The 13,986-nt window shown below is 33.5% G+C and overlaps 1 long non-coding RNA gene across 2 annotated transcripts; it reads right to left on the bottom strand.

Moving 5' to 3' along the window:
* Nucleotides 1-1,580: 1,580 nt before the first annotated feature.
* LOC123379137 lies at nt 1,581-13,218 on the bottom strand. 2 transcript variants are annotated; one of them, XR_006583164.1, is made up of 3 exons: nt 12,403-13,218; nt 5,195-5,297; nt 1,581-3,827 (listed from the first exon to the last, which is right to left on the bottom strand). It is a non-coding gene; the product is annotated as an uncharacterized LOC123379137 (long non-coding RNA). The 2 variants fall into 2 exon arrangements; XR_006583163.1 differs by having other exon boundaries at nt 1,581-5,297.
* Nucleotides 13,219-13,986: the final 768 nt, after the last annotated feature.

Below are 13,986 nucleotides of genomic sequence, written 5' to 3'. Positions count from 1 at the left end.
GAAGAAAAATATAGTGTGATTTGTTACAACTTTGAGAAAGCTTTGAAAAAATATGTATTATTTTTTTATTTAGCATTTTAATGACTTGTATATGAGAAGTCATGCAAGAGAGGTCACATAAATTGAACACATCATATTTATTGGAAACGATTTAGAAATATATTTTCTATGATAATTAGTAAAGTACTCATACTTGTGAAGTGCAATGTGTTGACTCCATGAAGTAGTCTTAAACATAATTAGATATTATTTTTTTTGTTTTTTTGTAATTGTTAGAACAATATTTACATTTAATTTTGACTTTATCATAGATTACAGGAAGATGCTTATGAAACAAATACAACTTTTGTTCCAGTTCGTGTCTTTACATGATGGATGTATAAGTATAAAACAACTGTACAAAAACACCCCCTGTAAGAAATCGGGCAAATTTCACCATAAGTAATACACCATTTCAAGCCTTCCAGACAGTTTTCTAGCTGCACCAGCCCTGAGGTAAAGTTTTACACCAAGAAAACAAACAAAAAAAAAGAACTTCACAATTTTTTTTTTGCTGCAACATACAGCAAAAAACAAAAACAAGAAGCAAAGTATAAACTTGATGGAATCACATGGTCAATATCATTTAAGGGAAAATAAAGCCATAATACAACCTAGGGTGCTTAAAGCTGAAAAACCGAGCTCTGTAGTCTACTGGCCCTGTGAATGCCTGAGATGTAAGGGGCGTCAAGAAGGAGCCTCACACTCCCAGCAAAGGCGCCATTCCCAGCATGATGAAAACTCAGGGCGTGCACATGCGCTTAACGTGGCAATAAGGTGTTCTATTTTTACAGTGCAGATGGAGCACCACTGCCTAGGCACACTCAGCAAGAATTAAGGGGCAACAGTGAACTCTGAATTAAAACCAGACAATAAAAACAAAATCCTAAAGGGTAAAGAAAGACTCTGTGGCAGCACACTGGTATGAAAACACACCAGTTCTTCCGAGGATCTTGAGGAAAACAGGCTTTGCTTGCCTATCAGAGAGGGGCACATGGAGTTCAACAGTGTACTAACATTTTCCTGGGAAGAGGCCAAAAAGAAACGTTCACGTTAAAAGCTGTCTTTCCAGAAACAAGTTCTCCTGACGCTGACCGTGAGGGCGAGGCTGTGGTGGGGTCATCAGTCTCACAAATTTATGTTTCATGTTAATGGGAGTGTATTTGGTGACATATTTGGGTTGACCATGATTTTTTTTTCTCTCAAAATTATAATCAGGATTTTGGGTTTTTTGTTTTTTGTTTTTTATTTCCATGTAAAAGTGATACCATGAAGTATTTGTCTTTGTCTGGTTTATTCCACTTAGCATAACTGCCCCAAGTTCCATTCCTGCTGTTACAAGCAGCAGTATTTACTTCTTTCTCATGGATGAATAATTTTCCATTTGTGTATTGCATCACTGAAATCTTGTTAGAAAGTAGAGCTTAAGTGTTCCCCCCCCAAAAAAAATAAGTAAAATATGTGAGGTGACAGATATGTTAATTAACTAAAAGTGAGGAATGCTTTTGCGATGTGTGTGTATATCAAATCACCATGATATATACTTTAAATATCTTACAATTTTATTTATCAGTTATACTTCAATAAATTTTCAAAAAGTATGTACTAGTCAATCCGTTAGTCTTGTATCTCTAGATATTACTTACCTGTTATAATACTTTCTCAATAAGCCCATCAATTTTTTGCCCTTCCACTTCTCTGCACAACTTCCTTCGATTCCACGACCCCCACCAATGTCACCACCTGACATGTACACAAAACTACAATTTTATGTTTCTTTTTCTGTCTTGGAATACAATTGCTCAGAAATAGGATAAATATTTTACAAATTAATATAAACAACTAAAAGAAGATAGTCTCAAAATGTAGCATAGAAGAAAAAAGAAGAAAAAAGAAACAAGGGAAATTGTGTGAATGTAACATGTTTTTAAGAAATTGTTGGATAAATTAAACTATTTGAAATGTTTAGTTTTCCCCTAAAATTAAAAAAGGGAAAGTAATTATGATATTTTCATAATGATTTCCACTAAAATAAGGATTAAATTAATGGGTGATGAAAACAGGCAAATACTAAGGATATTAGAGAGGAAAAAAACTGATTAAAGTATATGACACTGTTTGTAAGGTTATGTCATATTTCAAAACTGGTTGTCTCCTATAATTGCAACATGCAGGGTATATTAGTTTCAACAAATATGACAGTGATCAAAAATCACTTTCACAAGCACATGCAAGACACATAAATATTGTAAATTGTTATCAAAGTGTTTGATGTCAATACAAAAGACCACCCACTTATAAAGCTCTCTGATCTACTGACAACTCTTTCAGAAATTTAGTGATCTACTCCATTCCTAGTGGCATGAAATTCTATTGTAACCTAATTTCTTATCACAATATAATCAGAGTATTGCCTACTCTTATCTGCAACTATTTGAAAAACGGTCATATTGTTACAGACATTGATGGTTACAGCAAAAGAAATTATCTGTGTATTATTACTCATAAGCTAACAATTGGTTAGCAAACATTTATATGATTTTTAAAAAATATTTAATGTGTTTAAGTCTAAAATCTTTTGTAATTGCCATAAATTTTTTGAAATGACTAAAATAACTCAAGAAGACTAAAATCTACTTTGAATTATTAGGTCTAACAAAATAAAGCTAGTATCCATTTCAACAAACTATATATGAGAGTCTTATGACAAATATTTGTTGAATCCGCAATATTCTAATGGCTTATTTGTTGACATAATGGGTGTATTTCTCACAATTGTCGTTTTTCACTGTTAAGGTACAAAAGCAATGTGAGCAGAAGGTGTAATGTAGAATATTGGTAAATTCACTTAAATTTAATCACAAAAATCTATATGAAAACATGTAAATATGGTTGGATTAGGTGCTATAGCCTACATCATAATTGGTCTCCGTTAAGAGACCTATCTAATCCACTTTTGACTTGTCCTCATTTACTGTAAATGTTGGGAAACTAAAAATTAAATTTCCTGTCCACTACCTCGGAATAGACAAGCTATGCCTGTGCTGAATTCACTAGCATGAAGATGAGTGCCACAAAGCAGAGAAAGTGTGGGGAAGAGAGGATCCACATCAATCCTGGCATATTAAGCTTCTCCGGCTCTAAGCTGCCTCCTAAACTTTCATGTTATGTGAAACAATCTCTAATTTTACAAATGTTCTTTGTCATGTTTTTGTCCTATATAATGCCCTATGGAATAGTAAGTGCTACTATGTATTTTTTAATAATATATAGTGATTTAAATATTTTAAAATGTATCCTTTTTCATGCATTTGTCACTGATATGAAATTGCAAATTTGAAGAAATCTCTGAAACAGAAATGACACATGAATAAAAGCAAGATCTCCATCTTTTATACTTCGTGTATAAAAATTATTTTCTCTTTTCTTGGAGTCTTTTACTTTCAGTAATACATATATATATAATTATAAACAACTACTATATTTACTATCTACAATATACAAAGTACTGTCCTAGGTTTTTTACATGCATTATTTGTTTTTTTTGCCTCTTCACAACAACTCTACAATGGAGGTAAATATACATTTATTTTACAAATGACAAATTGGGATCAGAGTGGTTAAGCAATCTGCCTAAATTCATGTGGCCAGAAAATGACAGGCTGGATTTCTACTCACGATTGTGAAGGATAGTCCTTGTTCTTCCTATGGCATTCCCACTCCCTCTGAATCTTGTTCATTTGGTTTTGAAACTGAACAGTTTTGAAAATTGCTGTTTTCCTCTATTTCTGCCAGTAGCCAAAATACTCTTTTAATATATACTTACTTGTCTGTTTTTTATGCTTTACACTCTCATTTTGAAAAGGAAAAGAACCCCACATTTTTCCATACATAATTATATTTTAGTGTGTTAGCTTCCCACACTAATCTATCCTATGAAGATTGATGGTGGGATGAATGTAGCAGTAGAGGGAAAATACATATCATGACATAAGCTCAAAGAGAAGTCTCTGGCGAGTGCCATTTCTTCTATGATACAGATTTCCACCTTGACATGTTTTACCAAATATTCCCTCATGCTATGCCTATTTGGTGAGCACTGGTAATGTGTCAGATGTTGTGCTGCGTCCTAGGGATACACGTAAAGCAGAGACTCCTCCCTTAAGGTGCTTATAGTTTACCTCGGGACATGCCTTTTTACTGTTCAAATGAATGGCACTATGAAAGGGTCAGAACATCTAGAAAAATTTTTATATATGTGCTCTTACAGTGGCTCCTGGTGGAGCATTGAGCAGTAGGTAAAATCTAAGCCAATTTTTCCCTCCCAGCTGTCCATGGAGGCTGTGTCTAATCAAAGGAAGACATGCCTGTTAGAAAGATGTTGCCAAGCCATATTGTGCCTGCCTGTATTCTACTGGAAGAAATGCCTTTCCTTAATTCATAAAAAGACCAAGAAAGTGATAGGATCCTTGGCATATCAGCACATGAAAGGAACCCCTATCTTGTTCGGGATGGTCAAGGTGGTTTACCTCAAGTAATGGTTAAGAATCTCATCTTTGCAGACAGAGTTCTTTTGTCAAAAGGATAAAGAGCTTTCCAGAATAATACATATATATGTGGGAAGTCAATAAAATGTGCACAAGCAAGGTGAATTCAGGAAACTGAGTATAAGATACAGAATTGAAAAGGTTGCAAATATATGCAGGGAATCATACCTTGAAGGCCTCATGGCCCACAGCTAGAATGTTATGAGTGTACATTTTATACTGAAATATTTCTATCCACGAAAGGATAGATAACCATACTGTAAGTTAGTCATTTACTCATAAAGGGCATGACCTTAACGTTTTTTTTAACTTACTGAATCTGAATTATCACCAAAAAGAGAAAGAAAGCAATAGTGACGCTGAGAAGAAATCTCTGTTTTCAAGATGAAACTGGAATTTGCCATTTTGATATTATAAGACAAAATGGGTCATAATTTGGAAAGAACTGCAGAGCTCAAATAATCAATAATTTTTCAAATTTATACTATATGACACACATTCATGCATGGGTAAAATCTATTCAATGTGCAATGTAGTCCAATAAATTTTAAAGTAACAGAACATATAAAGTTTATTGATAAAATTTGAAATTTGACAACGCAACTCACCTTTAAGAAATTACCACTTGTTGAGTTTTGGTGTACCATCAAAGAATATCCACAGTTATCCGAAAAGGCTACTAAAATACTCCTCTCGTTTCTCATTATGCATCTGTGTGAGACAGTATTTTCGATCAATACAACATTTAGTAATAGATTGAGAGTCAAAACATAGGCAAGTCCAGTTGTCTTCTATTATCAGATGTAAAAAGAGAGTTGCAAAAAATGTTAAATGCTATCTTTATTTTCACTAAATTTTTTTGTATCTTGGAAAACAGTTGTTTTCATAAAAAATGTTATGTTAGCATATAGTGAAATTATCATTGTTTTTAAATGAATAAACAAATATTTTGAATTTTTTTTCAGTTTTCATGACCTATTCAGTAATACTGATAGATACAATCAACACAAACAAAGGCCTTGAGTCTCTTAACTTATTTTAACAGCTGTATGGAGGTATTACTGGTATATAATGATCTGCCCATATAAATAAGTACAATTTGAGGAATCTGACATGAGAATATACATATGAATCCATCACCACAGTTAAGGTAATACACATATCCATCATCATAAAAGACTCATCATGCCCCTTGGTAATCCTTTCATCCCTTACCAGGTCTGCTTTTTGTCCAACCATCAGTTCTGTCTATTTTCTGCTGTGGATTAGACTAGCATCAGAAATACTGTAAGCATCAGATGAAGCGATATTATTTCTATTTTAATCTCTTGATAACTGGGAACCCTCACTAATTGTTATTGTCAAATATTCAGACGGTGTATACATGGATGGGATTTAGAATTAGGGAATTACAGAATTGTTGTATAGTGAAGGTCTGTTAACTCTGGAATATATAGATTACCTTGTCCATTCTGCTTTCTTTTGATACTATAGATAAAACTAAACCATTTTTCAGTTGTAAGATTTAAGGATCTCAATATTTCAAATTATTGTTATAAAAACCAGTAAGAGAATCAAATCAATATTGTGAAGTTTAAAAGGAAAAAATGCTAGTATCTGTCTTTACCAGATAGGATAAAGATCAGGAAAAATTGATATATAGCATCTTTGAATAGAAAATTCTTGTGTTTTTGTTGATAATGACAAGCTCAGCATGACTCAATACTCTGATCACGTCTCTGAAAATATTATCATAACATAGTATTAAATTGTGTTAATCAAAATCTCATCTCTAGATAAAGTTATTCATCCCATCTACTATGGAGTTCATACTTGGAATAATTTCTCTAATAGTGTACATCACAATGTAAAACAGAGTTTGGTGAATTAGCATATGTTCAGAACAGTGAGGTGTCTGAAATCTCTGACACATTAAGGAAGATGAAAGGAACTGGAGGATTTTAGTCTAGGGATAAGAAAAAAAAAGCCTTAAGGGAACCACAATAAATGCTTTTAAATATTTGAGTAGCTATTCTATTGGAGAAAGAATAAATTTTATGTATTTTATTTATCTTTCAGACATCATTGATATCCATTCATTAAAGTTTTAGGGAAGCAGTTACAACTTCTTACAAAAGAAGATCCTTGGAACAATGAATGATCTGCAATGATAGACTAGGCAGACAGATTACATAGTAAGATCACCTTCATTTGTAGGCTTTGAGTAGCAGCTAACTTACTGTCTGTATTAAATGTTTGGTTAGCACATGGGTTTGACAGTATCTGTAATTTTGAAAGGAAATTTTGAAAAAAATGAAAATGAAAATGATAAAGTAGTTATCTGTTAAAATTGCATGAGCAACTGTCCTTTAATATTATATGAAGAAATATGGGGACACACAGTCTTAATCAAAGCAGGAATGTAATGTGATTCTTACTAAAGAATCTAAACAAATCTGAGACCTCTGCTCAATATAGCCTCCATACAGGGTTCTACCTAATTTACTGGATTACAGCATTTTGCAAGGCTTTGAATATAAAGTTAGGTAAATAACTTTAGATTAAGAGTTAGCAGTGAATAAATCATTTAAGGAAGATGCAGACATGGAAAGAAAGAGACAAACACCCATGGGAAGGAGGTAATAGGAAAAGCTGAGTCCTAAGAATGGCAAAGGAAATGAGGTGCAGACCCCTATACATGAGAGGATTAAAAAACTAGGTCACCAGATCTTCTATTAGATCACCACACTGATATTAGACATGACGTCCTAAAAAATGATTTGCAATTTCAATTTTCAATCGCAGCTGTGCAGCCATTGAAATGTTTTTCTTGGCTTTAATCCTCCTCAGTCACTTGATACTAATTTTGAGGTGTTCTGAGGTTATCTCTATTACTTGTGATCTAAGAAATCCCTTAGTATATACCTTTATATACAAATGTTTAAATTGAGATAGGTGGAGTGGGGTTAGCAAGAGGTCTAAGACAAGGAGATGGAAGATCCAGGCTTTAATGGATGCATGAAATTAATACCTACTGAACATTCTCTAACTCCATCACTTCCCACCCAATACTTCTTTCTCAACAAGTAGTTTTGTTACAGTTGGACCTCATGTGAACATTTCTCCTTAACGATATATTTACAAATGTGGCTCATGGACTACTTATATTAGAATCACCAAGATTATTTAATAAAAATACATATTCCTATGCCTAATACCACTGAATCAGATTCTACTGAATCATGGTGATCTCTGGACGTGAGTTCTAGGAGTCTGCATTTTAAGCAATATAAGTTTTATGCACATGAAATTTGAGAAGTACTGCCTTATATAGAGAGAATGTGCTGACCAGTCAGTGTGAATATACCCTACCTTCTATCAAATAACGTTGGTCCCTGAACCCTAGTAAAACCACCACCTCACTTTGTCCCTAGAGTCTGGTGGTGGAAAACATGGTGGCTTCTTACTGTGAATATCTGGACCCCCTGTGGCCTGGTTGTTGTTATTGTTGTTGTTTTGGAGTATTTCATCATTTGTGTAGCCAATTGCTTGCATTTCAGTCCTTCTGGTTTATATATTCAGAATGGTTTTATTTTTTCCTGTTTGTGTCTTGACACTACCTGGAGGATGGCCAGTGTTCCCAGAAGTCACAGGCATCTGACCTCTTTTTAATCAAAAAGATACTTGCTTGAGTAAAAGAAGCATTAGGGTCAATTTTTAACTTTAGGCTTCTAGAAAGTTCTGTATAGTTTTTAATTGTTAGCCACTGAACAAAGCTATGCAAGAAAGAAAAAAGATAAAGCCAAAATTCATGTGGCTTTTTGACTTGGCGGTATACAACCCAAATCAGAGATTTGCAGCTTTCAACAGGGGTAGATGTAACATTTTTCCTCTAGGTTCAGCGTCTAGCTCTTTAACATAATTATATAAGTTATCACTGATGTAGAAGGCTCTGTTTTCCATTGAAAATGAGAGAGGTACTTCATGAACATGAATGATAAATGGAAACATTTCAAAGTCATGAATAACTAATCAAAGTGGAGGCTATCTTGACATTTCATAAATCCTACAGAATGTCAAAGAACATTTAGTTTTCAAGTTAGATCTCAGAGTAGGTTGGGAGAGTTACTTATTTCCCGTAAGTGTTATCATGTTTAAAGATTTTATGGTTATTTCTTTTAACTGAGGGAGGAAAAATATGAAAAATTTATTCTCAGATCATCTTTAGTTCATCAAGTTAAAGCGAACATACTGTGAGAAATGTAAAACATTATTATTTATAGGTTACATTCCTGATTGTCCTGAGAAGGAGTAGGACCTATAGTGAAGACTTCTTTAGGGCAATCAAATGACCTCCTTTGCTAAGAGTATATTCATTGTTGCGGTGCTTGGGTGGCACAGTCGGTTAAGTGTCCGACTTTGGTTCAGGCCATGATCTCATGGCTTGTGAGTTCGAGCCCCATGTCAGGCTCTGTGCTGACAGCTCAGAGCCTGGAGGCTGCTTCGGATTCTGTGTCTCCCTCTCTCTTTGCTCCTCCCCTACTCATGCTGTCTCTCTGTCTCTCCCTCTCTCAAAAATAAATAAACATTTTAAAAAAGAGTATATTCATTCTTTGAAAACAAATAATTTTTATTTTTTGTCTTTTATTTCTACAGTGTGTTCAATGGTAAAGTCACAAAAATGAGTAAGACATGTTTCTTATCCTGAGCAATTGACCAGTAATTGAAAGTATTAAGAAAGCCAACAGTGAATAAATGAAAGGATTAAGGTTCTTGTTTTTGTTTCTTTTGTTCTGTTCTCTTTAGTTCTATGGGGAATGGAGAAGAGAAGGAAACCAGAGGAATGAGACCTACCAGTTGGAAAAAGGAGGTAGTTTTGCTGGGTACTCCACAGACTGTTTAGGTAGTACTATTTTTATCTTTCATTCCCCAGCCATCTCAAGAAGTAGGTATCAACACCCTTACTTTACAGATGAGTGAACAAGTTTGGAGAGATTAAGTCATTTGCCAAAGTTAATTTCAAGCTCCCAGTGTAAGTCCCATGCCATTTCTTTGATTTCTAAATACTGGAATGCTTCAAAGCTGAGTCCTCCACCTCTCTCTTCTCCATTTATACTTACTCCTTACGTCAGCCTTTCTCACTTCTCCTGGATTTAAATATCATGCCACCACTGTGCTAACTACTGTCTTCTCTACGCTCCACACTCACGTATCCAACTGCCTAAATGACATTTACACTTGGGTGTATAACAGGCACTTAAACTTAATATACTCAGAATTGAACTTCCGATATCTCTCATCTCTCAAACCACCTCCGTCTGTCTCTATTTGATTAAATAGTAACTCCAGCTTTCTCTTTTTTCAGCCCAGAAACTTTGAGTAGCTTTTGATTTCTTTTTTTCGTAAAGCCCATATCCACACTCCTTTGTCTCAAAATGTATCCAGATTTTGAACACTTCTACATGACTTTTTTCTCTGAGATTTTTTTTTTTTCCTTTTTAAAGAGGGATTCCCTAGGGTCAATTGATCTATCTACCTATCTACCTACCTATCTATCATATATCTATCTACCTATCAACTATCATCTATCATCTATCTATGTAATCAGGGTTGGCTTCCTGCATATGTGACCTGTACAATTTCAAATGGTCCCAAGTTCAGAAGGACCTGTTTTTGTTTTAATGTTCTGCTGCCATGATACTGAAATTCTTCAAAATTTTATCTTTGAACTTGCGTTTTGTAAATGAAGCCCAGTGGGAAAATGAAACATATGTATCAGGAGAGGAGACAAGCACTAGATGTGTGTTTGCTGCTATTCCTTGTCACTCCATTTAAAACAGTTTTTTTGATGTCCCATGGGCATAGAATTCTGGTGGAAGGAAACACAATGCATGGAAGTTCAGTTAAGACTTAAAGTACAAGGGAAGACTTTAAGTGTAAGGGAAGCATGTTAAACTTATAACAAGTGGGAGTGCTAATAGCCTTGAGAGGCCATGCTTTCATTTAAACTAGAATTTATTTTTACTACAGAATGAAGGTAATAGTGTTCTAAGAGATACAGACAACTAAAGAATCCTAACGTATCTTTTGTCTTGTTACTTCCTTCTATTAGCCAACCACTTATGAAAATGATGACACTGAATGGGAAAGAATTGAAAAGATTGGGCAATACATAATTTTTTTTTCCTTTTAACAGTGCCTTATTAATCAATAAACTGAATTTAGAGAGCATTGGTTGAATATACCTGTATCAAGAAGTAAAATAAAGCCAATTGAGTTAGTGTGTGACCTTTCCACCATTTTGGTAAGAACAAAACACAAATGCATGAAATATGAACTATGTAATTTCAGTGATTCCACAAATACATTAAATGTTGCTATTTGGATTTAAAACTGGCTTTGTGCAACACAAAGATGAACAGTAATGGTGCTGTTTTCCTTGCTTTTTGAATGAATCCCCACATTTCCATTTTGCACTAGACCTTACAAATATGTACCTGGAAATGATAAATGTATGTCATGTGTGTGTTTGTATATATGTTATAATATATAAATAAGGTACTTAATTAAAATTATAATAAATAAAATTCAATATACATTAATGTAATATATATTACTATATAGTACATAGTGTGTACACACTATGAGGTGTGTGTGTATATATGTGTGTGTGTGTGTGTGTGTGTGTGTGTGTGTGTGTGTATACCTGCTTTGCCTCACCCTAGTCCTGACCTTGCATTGTGTGAATATACTTCAGTACATATATCCATTCCTCTTGCTGATGGACATATGGGCTGTTTATGTTTCTTACTATAATGCAGAAGTCCTCTATAACACTATTGTATCTTCTTTTGGTAAGCATATATATATATATATATATATATATATATATATATATATTTTCTTTGATAAAAATCTGGTAGTTGAATTGCTCAGACATAGGGTAGATACATGTTTACATTTATAATAAGCTCTTAAACAGGTCTCTAAAGCAGTAGTATGATTTTACACTCCCATGAGCAATGTATGGGATGCTCAGTTACTCCATATGTTTGCAAGCATTTAGTAGTATCAGTATTTTATATGCTAACTATTTTAGTGGTTAACAAATGTCATATCTTTGTGGCTAAATGTGCATTTTCTAGATGTCTGTGGAGTCTATTGGCATTTGTAAATCTTTTATACAGTGTATCTTTATAAATTTCACCATTTTTTATTTGGTTGTTTTCTTATTGGTATAGATTTGTAAAAGTTCTTCACATATTCTGTGTAAAAACTATTGGTCAGATATATTTATTATGAATATTTTCTTTCAGTCTGGCTTATTTATGGAGTGCTGGCTCAGTGAAAGGTCTTTAAGCATGGTGAAATGAACTACCCAATATTTTTTTCCCTCAGCAAGCATACAATCATGGGTGCTAAAGAGGAGCCATGCTAAACATTTTTTAGAGAAATTAGTAAATACTTTTTTATTTGTTTAGGAGATTGGAGATTAGCCTTTTCAAGGCTGTCTTTCAAGTTCTGTGTTGACAACTCTTGATTATGTTTAATGCTTGCAGCTTGTGACCTTCTGACTTTCGATTTTCATATGTTGCTATCTTGGATTCACATAAAAAAATTACACTTCTTATCTTATAATAAAATTTGTATCCATTACATATGATATTTTTGCAGTTTTTTTCATTTATTTGCATAGTGATGAACCTAAATAAATTGAAATCTCTTGACATTTGCCAAGGACAAGTGTATTCTGGTCTTTATACTTAGGATTTTAAACTACAACAAATAAAATTTTACATTAAATTTATTTATTTACCTCAGAGATGACAGATTAGGTGAGGATCACAGGTACTGAAGTCTAGCCACCAATGAAAGAATACTTCATGGTTACTCATGACACTCTATTTCTTCTTCCCTGGGAATTGTGTGCTTTTAACTGACAGTATTACTTAGAAGATGCATTGCTTCCCAGGATAGATATCTGCATAATAGAAAAAATATATTTTGCTTCAGAAATCCCCTATAAAAAATGACGGTAGTTGTTCCATTCAAACTGGTTATTAAGCAAGATTTTGAAAGCGATAATCAATAGCCCTCATAGGAACAAAAGCATTTTCTTTTAACCACAGGGGAAATGTGCAATAAATAAATTATGCCATTCAGTGAAGTATGAACCCGGAATGTAATTATTAGCATTACCATTTAGATGGCAACTTTGTTGGGTATTTTACTGGAAATAAAAATAGTCACAAAATAGTCAACATGACTTCTGATTATAGGTTATTAAATGTGTCTATTACACCTGGGTGCTTATTTTCATTAAATAATTCACACAACTTCTAATTTTGTATCTGTGAAAAGTCTGGAAATGGATGCTTATATGCTTTATATTTGAGGTGTCTAAGATATTTTTATTTCCCTCAGAAATCATATTTCATCTCTATTGTTAACCTATTTATTGTTTTACCATAGTTTCATTTTGAGAAACTCTATGCATTTTGTTCAATACTTTGTGTTAGGATATCATAGTGAAAAGCTTGAGCTCTAGATTCAAACATTGGGCTCAGATCTTGACTTTGTCACCTCCTGGCTTTATACCCTGAGCAAGTTATTTAACTTCTCTATGCCTCAGTTTCCTCATCTCTAAAGCAGGAATATTCAATATCCTTATATTGTAGGATGTCTGAGGTCAAATAAGTCAATTTTAAATGCACACACACACACACACACACTTAATTTGTGTGTGGGTTTATGTGTGTGTATGCTTATAATTAACTTTAAAAAGGTTTAAAAATCCATTCACTGGAATTGAAAAAAAATTACTGAATACCCGTGGGCAAGAGAAGAAATTGGAACTGATATCATCTTATACTTAGAATAGAACACAATGAAAATATGTATTGTGTAAACAAGGGGAAAAGGTAAACTTGATTGGAGGTCTGGTAAAGAAGATGAACAGATGATTCACAAAGAATTGCCATTGACTTAAAAGAATATGATAATGCCCTCAAACTCACAATTAGTCAGAGAAAGCCAAACATTAATGAAATATCTCTTTACATTCTTAATAGGTAAAAACTAGAAAAATTAAAAAAAAAACGTTGACAAAGGTATGAGTAAATGAGAAGTTTTATAAATCTTTTAAATTATTATGATGGGAACATAAGTTGGTGCAACAATTTTGAACAGTAATCTGTCTGTACTTAATGAGCCTAGATATGTGTTTTCTCATGCCCCTGGAATAAGCTGTAAGTATATATTCTAAAGAAATTATTGTATAGTACACAGAAGTGCCCTTGTTGAAAATAATGTAGGGAAAATGAATAAATAAGATGTTATTATGGGCCCTACGAAATATTATATATTAGTGAAAAACAACAAAAGTTATGCATACAATATC

Source organism: Felis catus, chromosome C1 (genome assembly GCF_018350175.1).
Source record: "Felis catus isolate Fca126 chromosome C1, F.catus_Fca126_mat1.0, whole genome shotgun sequence".
NCBI lineage: Eukaryota > Metazoa > Chordata > Mammalia > Carnivora > Felidae > Felis > Felis catus.
This window is presented reverse-complemented; position numbering and strand designations above follow the sequence as displayed.